The sequence below is a fragment of the Schistocerca americana genome, chromosome 7, assembly GCF_021461395.2.
Source record: "Schistocerca americana isolate TAMUIC-IGC-003095 chromosome 7, iqSchAmer2.1, whole genome shotgun sequence".
In the NCBI taxonomy this organism is placed as follows: Eukaryota; Metazoa; Arthropoda; class Insecta; order Orthoptera; family Acrididae; genus Schistocerca; species Schistocerca americana.
Genome location: NC_060125.1, coordinates 235,355,842 through 235,371,351, shown reverse-complemented (window position 1 = coordinate 235,371,351; position 15,510 = coordinate 235,355,842).

Genomic DNA, 15,510 nt, shown 5'->3' with positions numbered 1-15,510 from the left:
CTTAAAACTACTTAAACCTAACTAACCTAAGAACAAGAGACACATCCATGCCCTAGGCAAGATTCAAATCTGAAACCGTAGCAGCAACGCGGTTCCAGAGTGAAGCACCTAGAACCGCTCGGCCACGGCGGCCGTGGTGGAAACTGGTACTGAGGTTGAAGGTGCAATTAGAAAACTACACAGAAGTTGTAGTGTCCTGGTTTATTAAAAGACCAACTTGTATAAGGAATTTTACAGCACTCTTTTGAAAAAGCAAATGCAGGAACATAAGATTAATTACTAGTCTTCACTTTCTAGCGTGCGTAGCTCGTGGTATAAAGGTTAGTGTTGCTACGTCTAGGTCATGGGTTCGTGAGCTTGAGTCCCGGTGAGGGAGAAGAATTTTTCTGCTCCAGGAATGGGTGTTGTGGTGTCATCATCATCAACACGCAAATCCTCGAAGTGACGCCAAATAAAAATACTTGCATTAGGCGGCCGAACTACACCAGATTGGGAGGACTCCTGGCCAGTGACGCCATATGATCATTTCCTTTCTTTATTTCATGCTTTGAAAGCGTCACTTGTGATGCACTTGAACAAAACTTTCAAGGTCTGATATTAAAAACTTTCAATGGACAAGGTTCTCTCAGATCGACTGAAATGATACAAGACTATTAAGACAGTACAATCACACAAAACATAGACCAACTAGTTTGAGAACTGTTGATATGAAGGATAATAGCCATCGTCTATTGTGTATAATAAGGTCATGATGATATATCCACGAGAGGCTAAATTGGAAGTCAAGAACTTAAAATCAGCTAGTATAAACTTTTCTGAAAAGGCTTCACCTCACATTGATGTACCAAGGCGCTCAGAATTCGAATCATTCAGGAAACGAACAAAAGAATGTACCTGCTGCAAGATCACTTGTTACGATCTGGTGCAGGAGGTTGCAATGGCACAGAGCTACAGAAAACCACATATATGGGTCCTAACTGAAAAAAAAAACCGGAAAGGAAAGGAATGGACATTTTCATGAAATGCAGGATTTTGAGAAAATACCCAATTCTTGGATCAATTTGCAAGAGAGTGCATGTCTAAGGACTTGGTTACGTGCAGACAGGGAAAGTATGTGCATTGCCTTACACAACAGCCATCACACTAGGTTATGGTCAAGAGAAAAAAATGTGTGTTTTTACTATTATTGGCTACTAAATTATCAATTACATTTTTTTTTCTAATGAGGAAATGTGTGTATTGATGAAATTTGTTGCAGTCATCATAAACAGGCGAAAGATTCGAAGAAATTAACTGATTCACCGTCTAGTTTGTCCTCGACAAACTATATACTTTGCCTGTCTGCACGTAACCAAGTCCTTACACGACGCTCTTACAAAAGACAAATTACATAATGAATCAGTTAATTTCTTCAAATGTTTTCCTGCATATGATAACAGTAACAAATTTCATATATATGCCCATTTCCTTATTAGGGAAAAAAATTAATCTGTAATTTAGTAGTCAATAGTAGCAAAAATATCTTTTTATAATTTGCAACCTTGTATACAAAATGTAATCGAAAAACACTGTGTCAGCTATGTGTAAAAACTCTTTGTGAAGCAATAGTGTCGTAACATCTTTGTACAATGTTTTGTAAACAAACAGTGTAAGTGATGATTTACGTATATATGATATTCTCCATAATGGAGGAGGCACAATAGCTGCAAGTGAACAAGAAAAAATACCATCTCTAACATCAGCATATAAAAACATTAGAAGATTCGTTTTTTCCAAGTTTCCGATTGCAATCTAACTTCAAAAATACTTGTTTTGTAAATAAAACTGCCTTTTCCTGCTGCTAGTTACTTTATTTATCCCACACGCCTTTCGCCTTCTCCTGTTCTAAGGCATCATCAGTGGGATCTATAACGATACAGTTTTGTTAGTTATGGATTATCAAACAGTTCACTTCGTGATTTTTTGTAAAAAAGTAATTACTTACGATTTGTTGATCTGCGTTTCCTCACATCTGGTCTGGAGGTCCCACTACCACTTATATCACTGCCATATAATCACATCTTTTTTTGTTATCGCCTTCCACACTCTGTTCGCCATGTTTCTCACTCTTTTTTGTGGTGGACTATTGTTCTTTTGTCACTCGATACAACTATTCATTCGTACACTGCTTTTAACAGCGTAAATAACTTCTATTCATGGTGTTTATACCGTGTGTGTGTGTTAGAGTGACAGAGAGAGGGGGATAGAGTCGACTTTTTTTGCGGGGGGTATAAACATCGTAAATAGAAGTTAATAACGAACGTATACTTCGTTAGGTTGGTAACAAATAGGTAAACATACCAAAGAAGATCAAACACGGGAGTCGCAATATTTACGCTGTGAAAAGCAGTGTACGAATGAATAGTTGTATCAAGTGACAAAAGAACAATAGTCCACCACAAAAAAGAGTGAGAAACATGGTGAACAGAGTGTGGAAGGCGATAACACAAAGATGTGATTATATGGCAGTGATAAAAGTGGTAGTGCGACCTCCAGACCAGATGTGAGGAAACGCAAATCAGCAAATCGTAAGTAATTACTTTTTTTTTTTTACAAAAAATGACGAAGTGAACTGTTTGATAATCCATAACTAACAAAACTGTATCGTTATAGATCTCACTGATGTTGCTTTAGAACAGGAGAAGGCGAAACGCGTATGGGGTAAATAAAGTAACTAGCAGCAGGAAAAGGCAATTTTATTTACAAAACAAGTATTTATATGCTTGATGGGGAGGATGGCCACACAAACAAACATTTTAAGTTCAAAAAGGCGCAAGAGAAGCAGAAAACCACATATTCAGACGTCTCCAAACATATTAATTTAAACAGACTTACATATGGGTCATTCCATGTCTAATCAACCACTTGTACTACATGATTTGAACCATGACCTCTCAGATTTGGATGAATTTTTTCAGGTATTGTACCCACTAACACTAGTTTAAATTTGAAATTTCAAATTTTTCTGACCTTTGGTTCTTAAGTTTCAGTGGTTTAAAAATCAAAAAAACCTGTTTTTAATTAATCGATGATTGTTTTAAAATGCTGTCTCTCAAACGCTATACAACCTAGAGCGCTCAAACTTGCACCATTGTTTTCCTTTAAAAATTCCCTTCAATTTGATATGTAACATAACTGTACTACCTAAATCTGAAAATTTGAACTATTCCAAAAACAGTTTTTGAAATTTCCAAAATACGTACCCTCGGTTTTTTTTATAAAAATTATATGTGTTGTGCAGTCTAACTGACTATATGCATGCAAAATTTCAAGATGGGATCTCAATAGGTTCTTGTATAAAATAATATTTTACTATCGCAATACACACTTGTGAGGTAAAAAACAGACTATTTCTTGGCTATAAATACTGAGGTAGGCCTATGATATTCTAACAAACTTAAATTATTATGTTAACCTTTTCATGCAACATTACCCTCTTATTGTTTGTTAATTCATTAAATGATATAGTGTTGTTTCAATTTAATGTTCATGATTCTTTGAACTATGCATCAGAAGGAAGTGAACACATTTTAATTGGTAATGTATGTGCTACAAGTTAAAATTTTGAATAAAGCCACTCACCTTCATCCTTAGTTGTAAATGGAAGAGATTATCTTTTTCTTGGTTTACCAGTGTTATTTGTAATCATTTACAACAAGTTCCTTACATTAGAAATTGGCATGTATGTAATTTCACTTGGGAAAAAGATTAACGTGTTGATATTTACATGGATAGAACTGTATTTCTAATTCTAATTGGTATTTACAAAGTTAATACACATGGTATTTATACAACTTAGTGTTTAGTGAGGGTACGTGTAACATAATTTAAACATGCTTTTTTATGCTATTTTAAGATATTAAATTAAGCAAGAGAAGACAACTAATTTCTTTAGCATTTAAAGTGTAGGTTCTTCCTGTAGCTGTTGTTGGATTCGTTGTTTGTAAAATGGTTCAAATGGCTCTGAGCACTATGGGACTTAACTTCTGAGGTCATCAGTCCCCTAGAACTTAGAACTACTTAAAACCCAACTAACCTAAGGACATCACACACATCCAACCCGAGGCAGGATTCGAACCTGCTCCCGTAGCAGCAGAACGGTTCCGGACTGAAGCTCCTAGAACCACTCGGTAACAGAGGCCGGCAGTGCCCGTATATTCCATCGATTGTTCACGTCAAGACGAAGAAGAAACGCAGAACTCACTCGTGATCGATATGAGAATTGAAATGCAGATAAAAACACCATTCCCTTGCACGATAGCAAATAGTTTGACTATTCGCGTTTCTGTTATACAATCACCCATCTGGGTAACAAGTCATACTCTTATATCATAAATTTTATACTGTAAAGTGAAAATAAAAGAAGCATTGTGCAGACAGTATGTAAGTTGTCGAAAGAAAGAAACAATGCTGTTTTAAATTCAAACGGCTTCGAGTCGCTGTCCGGCACAAATTTTCATGTGTCATCAATGGGTAATATCTTCATACCTAATACAGACAATGTCAAAATGTTCAAATGTGTGTGAAATCTAATAGGATTTAACTGCTAAGGTCATCAGTCCCTAAGCTTACACAATACTTAACCTAAATTATCCTAAGGACAAACACACACACTCCCATGCCCGAGGGAGGACTCGAACCTCCGCCGGGACCAGCCACGCAGTCCGTGACTGCAGCGCACCAGACCGCTCGGCTAATCCCGTGCGGCGCAGACAGTCAGAGAGATTCCGCAACTGCGAGTTAATTTCATTTTTAAAATAAACTCAGCCTCTTTAATTGCTCAGTCTCTGGATGGATTTTGCTCTTCTCACATCGATCCCAATTCTCTTAAGGTTGTAGTAGTAGCAGTAAGTAGATTTATACATTAAAGCAGTAGAGATCGGATAGTACGCATTCAAAGTGGGGTTTTAGTTCTCACTGTTCTCAGAAGTTCTAAACAGGGAAGCAGCGATAGTCATGTACGCTGATGTCGCATTTCTCATAGCTTCTCGGTAACGGGACCATCTGGAAGTACAGGGTGATTCATGAAGATACGCAAATATTTTAATATGTTGTTCTACAAGTAAAACTAAAGAGAAAAGTTCATATAAACAAAGGTCCACAAATATTTTGTTACAGAGTTACGACTTATAAAAGATTTGGCCTGAAATTTAGCAACTTCGCTAATATGAAGCCATCGCAAAACTGTATGAGGTTAAAGTAAAGTACGATTTCCATTTGTTTTGTTGTTATTGGTCTGGTGAATCGAATAAAACATGTCCCAAATGTGTATCTGCAGTAGTTTTCCAGAACATCCAGAGAAGCAAAGATTATTATACAAGTAAATTTGTTTACTTTCCATTAAGAATCTAGAAACGTTTACGTCATTGTTGGCAACCGTTAGTGAGTTGTTTCAGTCGTTTCCTCGGAGACATTTTTGAACACATATTGTGAATGTCTTGTGAAACTGTATGTACACTGTACAACTTCCTTAACACTGAGCTTTGTTTTTTCCGGGTATAACATGTGCTTCTGGTATTAATAAAAGCAGATTATCTGATGCATTCATACAGTTTCTTTTAACGTTATTACCATATTTTTTTCAAAATTAAATTCTCTACAACTACTGTTGAAAACTTTGTGCACTTGTCTGGAATTTAAAAAACAAATTGGACCAAGTACTTAATAAAATAAAAATTTTACGATACTACTTCCTTCCTTCTCTGGATGTTCTGGAAAACTGCTGCAGATAGACGTCTGGGACATGTTTTATTAGATTCACCAGATCAATAACAATCGTGGGAATCGTGCTTTACTTTAACCTCGCATAGTTTTACGATGCCTTCGTATTAGCGAGGTTGCTAAATTTCACGTAAAATCTTTCATTAGCCGTAACTCTGTAAATAAGCATTTGTGGACCTATGTTTATATTACCTTTCTTTCTTTAGTTTTTCTTGTAGAATAACATATTAATATATTTGCATATCTTCGTGAATCACACTGTATAAGCTGCGACTAGTCTCCTGTCTTAGCTCTCATTTGATCGCAATTGTGTGTGTACTGCGGGAGGCACATTTCTTTCTCAAGGTAAAGAAAACTTCTCTCATGCTTCTAAGAGAAGTTTGATTATTTGGTAGAATGAGCTCATTGCTATGTTTTCTTTTCTAGGAACATGTACACTGCCCTCTTCGATTCCCAAGAATATCAAACCACAGTAAATCAGATTGTTCAGAAGGTATTTGCTTTTCAGACATTTGCTGGTGCTCTTAGTAGAGTAGCTCAGTTAGAGATTTCACTGTACATTGCACAACGCCCTAGGTTGAGCTAGAAATAACTATAGCAAGATGGGTAATGGAAGATCATCGTCATCATTACAGCATTATTTCAGCCGTTGTATCATTGGAGACAACACTGAATGCTTTACGCTCAGTTATACAACCAGAGTCGAGTGTGTTTCTGAAGGAGTTGGAGAAAGTGAAGGGACTTAAGGACTAGTTGCTAGAACATGATGCGTGTAATATCAAGGACAAGGACTGTCCTTCATTTTCTGCGCTAAGATTGACAATGGGTATTGACTGATACGAGCTAGTTAAATGTGAGGTTGTTGGCTCAGTGGTGAAGTAGTTGTCAATTGAGAGAGTTCCCATTTGACACCAATGAAAGGAATGGATGTTGTATTTGAACAAACTCACAAATATCAACATGATATAACGTCTTTACGATATAACTTAGGTCTGGTGTACTTTGTGCAGTCTTTTCCTCCCATATAACACATATAAAGAAATATTTTATTGCTGATGTCTCGTTCCGCCACAATCTTGCTCTTGCTGCTGACTTCACTAACCAGGTGATCAGCATGTTAGCAGAAATACCTGAAGAACTGCATCGCCCAGCCTGAAAACTCTAGCCAAGTAGGTATTTTGTCAAGAAACGAACTGATAACCTTCATCAGGGCGATTTAGCTGACATAACTGCATACTCAAAATACATTTCAAGCTACAAATATTTAAAAACAATAATTGACATGTACTTCAAACACGTTTACTACTTCACAGGTGGAAACTGGTTCAAATGGCTCTAAGTATTATGGAACGTAACATCTGAGGTCATCAGTCCCCTAGACTTAAAACTACTTAAACCTAACTAACCTAAGAACAAGAGACACATCCATGCCCTAGGCAAGATTCAAATCTGAAACCGTAGCAGCAACGCGGTTCCAGAGTGAAGCACCTAGAACCGCTCGGCCACGGCGGCCGTGGTGGAAACTGGTACTGAGGTTGAAGGTGCAATTAGAAAACTACACAGAAGTTGTAGTGTCCTGGTTTATTAAAAGACCAACTTGTATAAGGAATTTTACAGCACTCTTTTGAAAAAGCAAATGCAGGAACATAAGATTAATTACTAGTCTTCACTTTCTAGCGTGCGTAGCTCGTGGTATAAAGGTTAGTGTTGCTACGTCTAGGTCATGGGTTCGTGAGCTTGAGTCCCGGTGAGGGAGAAGAATTTTTCTGCTCCAGGAATGGGTGTTGTGGTGTCATCATCATCAACACGCAAATCCTCGAAGTGACGCCAAATAAAAATACTTGCATTAGGCGGCCGAACTACACCAGATTGGGAGGACTCCTGGCCAGTGACGCCATATGATCATTTCCTTTCTTTATTTCATGCTTTGAAAGCGTCACTTGTGATGCACTTGAACAAAACTTTCAAGGTCTGATATTAAAAACTTTCAATGGACAAGGTTCTCTCAGATCGACTGAAATGATACAAGACTATTAAGACAGTACAATCACACAAAACATAGACCAACTAGTTTGAGAACTGTTGATATGAAGGATAATAGCCATCGTCTATTGTGTATAATAAGGTCATGATGATATATCCACGAGAGGCTAAATTGGAAGTCAAGAACTTAAAATCAGCTAGTATAAACTTTTCTGAAAAGGCTTCACCTCACATTGATGTACCAAGGCGCTCAGAATTCGAATCATTCAGGAAACAAACAAAAGAATGTACCTGCTGCAAGATCACTTGTTACGATCTGGTGCAGGAGGTTGCAATGGCACAGAGCTACAGAAAACCACATATATGGGTCCTAACTGAAAAAAAAACCGGAAAGGAAAGGAATGGACATTTTCATGAAATGCAGGATTTTGAGAAAATACCCAATTCTTGGATCAATTTGCAAGAGAGTGCATGTCTAAGGACTTGGTTACGTGCAGACAGGGAAAGTATGTGCATTGCCTTACACAACAGCCATCACACTAGGTTATGGTCAAGAGAAAAAAATGTGTGTTTTTACTATTATTGGCTACTAAATTATCAATTACATTTTTTTTCTAATGAGGAAATGTGTGTATTGATGAAATTTGTTGCAGTCATCATAAACAGGCGAAAGATTCGAAGAAATTAACTGATTCACCGTCTAGTTTGTCCTCGACAAACTATATACTTTGCCTGTCTGCACGTAACCAAGTCCTTACACGACGCTCTTACAAAAGACAAATTACATAATGAATCAGTTAATTTCTTCAAATGTTTTCCTGCATATGATAACAGTAACAAATTTCATATATATGCCCATTTCCTTATTAGGGAAAAAAATTAATCTGTAATTTAGTAGTCAATAGTAGCAAAAATATCTTTTTATAATTTGCAACCTTGTATACAAAATGTAATCGAAAAACACTGTGTCAGCTATGTGTAAAAACTCTTTGTGAAGCAATAGTGTCGTAACATCTTTGTACAATGTTTTGTAAACAAACAGTGTAAGTGATGATTTACGTATATATGATATTCTCCATAATGGAGGAGGCACAGTAGCTGCAAGTGAACAAGAAAAAATACCATCTCTAACATCAGCATATAAAAACATTAGAAGATTCGTTTTTTCCAAGTTTCCGATTGCAATCTAACTTCAAAAATACTTGTTTTGTAAATAAAACTGCCTTTTCCTGCTGCTAGTTACTTTATTTATCCCACACGCCTTTCGCCTTCTCCTGTTCTAAGGCATCATCAGTGGGATCTATAACGATACAGTTTTGTTAGTTATGGATTATCAAACAGTTCACTTCGTGATTTTTTGTAAAAAAGTAATTACTTACGATTTGTTGATCTGCGTTTCCTCACATCTGGTCTGGAGGTCCCACTACCACTTATATCACTGCCATATAATCACATCTTTTTTTGTTATCGCCTTCCACACTCTGTTCGCCATGTTTCTCACTCTTTTTTGTGGTGGACTATTGTTCTTTTGTCACTCGATACAACTATTCATTCGTACACTGCTTTTAACAGCGTAAATAACTTCTATTCATGGTGTTTATACCGTGTGTGTGTGTTAGAGTGACAGAGAGAGGGGGATAGAGTCGACTTTTTTTGCGGGGGGTATAAACATCGTAAATAGAAGTTAATAACGAACGTATACTTCGTTAGGTTGGTAACAAATAGGTAAACATACCAAAGAAGATCAAACACGGGAGTCGCAATATTTACGCTGTGAAAAGCAGTGTACGAATGAATAGTTGTATCAAGTGACAAAAGAACAATAGTCCACTACAAAAAAGAGTGAGAAACATGGTGAACAGAGTGTGGAAGGCGATAACACAAAGATGTGATTATATGGCAGTGATAAAAGTGGTAGTGCGACCTCCAGACCAGATGTGAGGAAACGCAAATCAGCAAATCGTAAGTAATTACTTTTTTTTTTTACAAAAAATGACGAAGTGAACTGTTTGATAATCCATAACTAACAAAACTGTATCGTTATAGATCTCACTGATGTTGCTTTAGAACAGGAGAAGGCGAAACGCGTATGGGGTAAATAAAGTAACTAGCAGCAGGAAAAGGCAATTTTATTTACAAAACAAGTATTTATATGCTTGATGGGGAGGATGGCCACACAAACAAACATTTTAAGTTCAAAAAGGCGCAAGAGAAGCAGAAAACCACATATTCAGACGTCTCCAAACATATTAATTTAAACAGACTTACATATGGGTCATTCCATGTCTAATCAACCACTTGTACTACATGATTTGAACCATGACCTCTCAGATTTGGATGAATTTTTTCAGGTATTGTACCCACTAACACTAGTTTAAATTTGAAATTTCAAATTTTTCTGACCTTTGGTTCTTAAGTTTCAGTGGTTTAAAAATCAAAAAAACCTGTTTTTAATTAATCGATGATTGTTTTAAAATGCTGTCTCTCAAACGCTATACAACCTAGAGCGCTCAAACTTGCACCATTGTTTTCCTTTAAAAATTCCCTTCAATTTGATATGTAACATAACTGTACTACCTAAATCTGAAAATTTGAACTATTCCAAAAACAGTTTTTGAAATTTCCAAAATACGTACCCTCGGTTTTTTTTATAAAAATTATATGTGTTGTGCAGTCTAACTGACTATATGCATGCAAAATTTCAAGATGGGATCTCAATAGGTTCTTGTATAAAATAATATTTTACTATCGCAATACACACTTGTGAGGTAAAAAACAGACTATTTCTTGGCTATAAATACTGAGGTAGGCCTATGATATTCTAACAAACTTAAATTATTATGTTAACCTTTTCATGCAACATTACCCTCTTATTGTTTGTTAATTCATTAAATGATATAGTGTTGTTTCAATTTAATGTTCATGATTCTTTGAACTATGCATCAGAAGGAAGTGAACACATTTTAATTGGTAATGTACGTGCTACAAGTTAAAATTTTGAATAAAGCCACTCACCTTCATCCTTAGTTGTAAATGGAAGAGATTATCTTTTTCTTGGTTTACCAGTGTTATTTGTAATCATTTACAACAAGTTCCTTACATTAGAAATTGGCATGTATGTAATTTCACTTGGGAAAAAGATTAACGTGTTGATATTTACATGGATAGAACTGTATTTCTAATTCTAATTGGTATTTACAAAGTTAATACACATGGTATTTATACAACTTAGTGTTTAGTGAGGGTACGTGTAACATAATTTAAGCATGCTTTTTTATGCTATTTTAAGATATTAAATTAAGCAAGAGAAGACAACTAATTTCTTTAGCATTTAAAGTGTAGGTTCTTCCTGTAGCTGTTGTTGGATTCGTTGTTTGTAAAATGGTTCAAATGGCTCTGAGCACTATGGGACTTAACTTCTGAGGTCATCAGTCCCCTAGAACTTAGAACTACTTAAAACCCAACTAACCTAAGGACATCACACACATCCAACCCGAGGCAGGATTCGAACCTGCTCCCGTAGCAGCAGAACGGTTCCGGACTGAAGCTCCTAGAACCACTCGGTAACAGAGGCCGGCAGTGCCCGTATATTCCATCGATTGTTCACGTCAAGACGAAGAAGAAACGCAGAACTCACTCGTGATCGATATGAGAATTGAAATGCAGATAAAAACACCATTCCCTTGCACGATAGCAAATAGTTTGACTATTCGCGTTTCTGTTATACAATCACCCATCTGGGTAACAAGTCATACTCTTATATCATAAATTTTATACTGTAAAGTGAAAATAAAAGAAGCATTGTGCAGACAGTATGTAAGTTGTCGAAAGAAAGAAACAATGCTGTTTTAAATTCAAACGGCTTCGAGTCGCTGTCCGGCACAAATTTTCATGTGTCATCAATGGGTAATATCTTCATACCTAATACAGACAATGTCAAAATGTTCAAATGTGTGTGAAATCTAATAGGATTTAACTGCTAAGGTCATCAGTCCCTAAGCTTACACAATACTTAACCTAAATTATCCTAAGGACAAACACACACACTCCCATGCCCGAGGGAGGACTCGAACCTCCGCCGGGACCAGCCACGCAGTCCGTGACTGCAGCGCACCAGACCGCTCGGCTAATCCCGTGCGGCGCAGACAGTCAGAGAGATTCCGCAACTGCGAGTTAATTTCATTTTTAAAATAAACTCAGCCTCTTTAATTGCTCAGTCTCTGGATGGATTTTGCTCTTCTCACATCGATCCCAATTCTCTTAAGGTTGTAGTAGTAGCAGTAAGTAGATTTATACATTAAAGCAGTAGAGATCGGATAGTACGCATTCAAAGTGGGGTTTTAGTTCTCACTGTTCTCAGAAGTTCTAAACAGGGAAGCAGCGATAGTCATGTACGCTGATGTCGCATTTCTCATAGCTTCTCGGTAACGGGACCATCTGGAAGTACAGGGTGATTCATGAAGATACGCAAATATTTTAATATGTTGTTCTACAAGTAAAACTAAAGAGAAAAGTTCATATAAACAAAGGTCCACAAATATTTTGTTACAGAGTTACGACTTATAAAAGATTTGGCCTGAAATTTAGCAACTTCGCTAATATGAAGCCATCGCAAAACTGTATGAGGTTAAAGTAAAGTACGATTTCCATTTGTTTTGTTGTTATTGGTCTGGTGAATCGAATAAAACATGTCCCAAATGTGTATCTGCAGTAGTTTTCCAGAACATCCAGAGAAGCAAAGATTATTATACAAGTAAATTTGTTTACTTTCCATTAAGAATCTAGAAACGTTTACGTCATTGTTGGCAACCGTTAGTGAGTTGTTTCAGTCGTTTCCTCGGAGACATTTTTGAACACATATTGTGAATGTCTTGTGAAACTGTATGTACACTGTACAACTTCCTTAACACTGAGCTTTGTTTTTTCCGGGTATAACATGTGCTTCTGGTATTAATAAAAGCAGATTATCTGATGCATTCATACAGTTTCTTTTAACGTTATTACCATATTTTTTTCAAAATTAAATTCTCTACAACTACTGTTGAAAACTTTGTGCACTTGTCTGGAATTTAAAAAACAAATTGGACCAAGTACTTAATAAAATAAAAATTTTACGATACTACTTCCTTCCTTCTCTGGATGTTCTGGAAAACTGCTGCAGATAGACGTCTGGGACATGTTTTATTAGATTCACCAGATCAATAACAATCGTGGGAATCGTGCTTTACTTTAACCTCGCATAGTTTTACGATGCCTTCGTATTAGCGAGGTTGCTAAATTTCACGTAAAATCTTTCATTAGCCGTAACTCTGTAAATAAGCATTTGCGGACCTATGTTTATATTACCTTTCTTTCTTTAGTTTTTCTTGTAGAATAACATATTAATATATTTGCATATCTTCGTGAATCACACTGTATAAGCTGCGACTAGTCTCCTGTCTTAGCTCTCATTTGATCGCAATTGTGTGTGTACTGCGGGAGGCACATTTCTTTCTCAAGGTAAAGAAAACTTCTCTCATGCTTCTAAGAGAAGTTTGATTATTTGGTAGAATGAGCTCATTGCTATGTTTTCTTTTCTAGGAACATGTACACTGCCCTCTTCGATTCCCAAGAATATCAAACCACAGTAAATCAGATTGTTCAGAAGGTATTTGCTTTTCAGACATTTGCTGGTGCTCTTAGTAGAGTAGCTCAGTTAGAGATTTCACTGTACATTGCACAACGCCCTAGGTTGAGCTAGAAATAACTATAGCAAGATGGGTAATGGAAGATCATCGTCATCATTACAGCATTATTTCAGCCGTTGTATCATTGGAGACAACACTGAATGCTTTACGCTCAGTTATACAACCAGAGTCGAGTGTGTTTCTGAAGGAGTTGGAGAAAGTGAAGGGACTTAAGGACTAGTTGCTAGAACATGATGCGTGTAATATCAAGGACAAGGACTGTCCTTCATTTTCTGCGCTAAGATTGACAATGGGTATTGACTGATACGAGCTAGTTAAATGTGAGGTTGTTGGCTCAGTGGTGAAGTAGTTGTCAATTGAGAGAGTTCCCATTTGACACCAATGAAAGGAATGGATGTTGTATTTGAACAAACTCACAAATATCAACATGATATAACGTCTTTACGATATAACTTAGGTCTGGTGTACTTTGTGCAGTCTTTTCCTCCCATATAACACATATAAAGAAATATTTTATTGCTGATGTCTCGTTCCGCCACAATCTTGCTCTTGCTGCTGACTTCACTAACCAGGTGATCAGCATGTTAGCAGAAATACCTGAAGAACTGCATCGCCCAGCCTGAAAACTCTAGCCAAGTAGGTATTTTGTCAAGAAACGAACTGATAACCTTCATCAGGGCGATTTAGCTGACATAACTGCATACTCAAAATACATTTCAAGCTACAAATATTTAAAAACAATAATTGACATGTACTTCAAACACGTTTACTACTTCACAGGTGGAAACTGGTTCAAATGGCTCTAAGTATTATGGAACGTAACATCTGAGGTCATCAGTCCCCTAGACTTAAAACTACTTAAACCTAACTAACCTAAGAACAAGAGACACATCCATGCCCTAGGCAAGATTCAAATCTGAAACCGTAGCAGCAACGCGGTTCCAGAGTGAAGCACCTAGAACCGCTCGGCCACGGCGGCCGTGGTGGAAACTGGTACTGAGGTTGAAGGTGCAATTAGAAAACTACACAGAAGTTGTAGTGTCCTGGTTTATTAAAAGACCAACTTGTATAAGGAATTTTACAGCACTCTTTTGAAAAAGCAAATGCAGGAACATAAGATTAATTACTAGTCTTCACTTTCTAGCGTGCGTAGCTCGTGGTATAAAGGTTAGTGTTGCTACGTCTAGGTCATGGGTTCGTGAGCTTGAGTCCCGGTGAGGGAGAAGAATTTTTCTGCTCCAGGAATGGGTGTTGTGGTGTCATCATCATCAACACGCAAATCCTCGAAGTGACGCCAAATAAAAATACTTGCATTAGGCGGCCGAACTACACCAGATTGGGAGGACTCCTGGCCAGTGACGCCATATGATCATTTCCTTTCTTTATTTCATGCTTTGAAAGCGTCACTTGTGATGCACTTGAACAAAACTTTCAAGGTCTGATATTAAAAACTTTCAATGGACAAGGTTCTCTCAGATCGACTGAAATGATACAAGACTATTAAGACAGTACAATCACACAAAACATAGACCAACTAGTTTGAGAACTGTTGATATGAAGGATAATAGCCATCGTCTATTGTGTATAATAAGGTCATGATGATATATCCACGAGAGGCTAAATTGGAAGTCAAGAACTTAAAATCAGCTAGTATAAACTTTTCTGAAAAGGCTTCACCTCACATTGATGTACCAAGGCGCTCAGAATTCGAATCATTCAGGAAACAAACAAAAGAATGTACCTGCTGCAAGATCACTTGTTACGATCTGGTGCAGGAGGTTGCAATGGCACAGAGCTACAGAAAACCACATATATGGGTCCTAACTGAAAAAAAAACCGGAAAGGAAAGGAATGGACATTTTCATGAAATGCAGGATTTTGAGAAAATACCCAATTCTTGGATCAATTTGCAAGAGAGTGCATGTCTAAGGACTTGGTTACGTGCAGACAGGGAAAGTATGTGCATTGCCTTACACAACAGCCATCACACTAGGTTATGGTCAAGAGAAAAAAATGTGTGTTTTTACTATTATTGGCTACTAAATTATCAATTACATTTTTTTTCTAATGAGGAAATGTG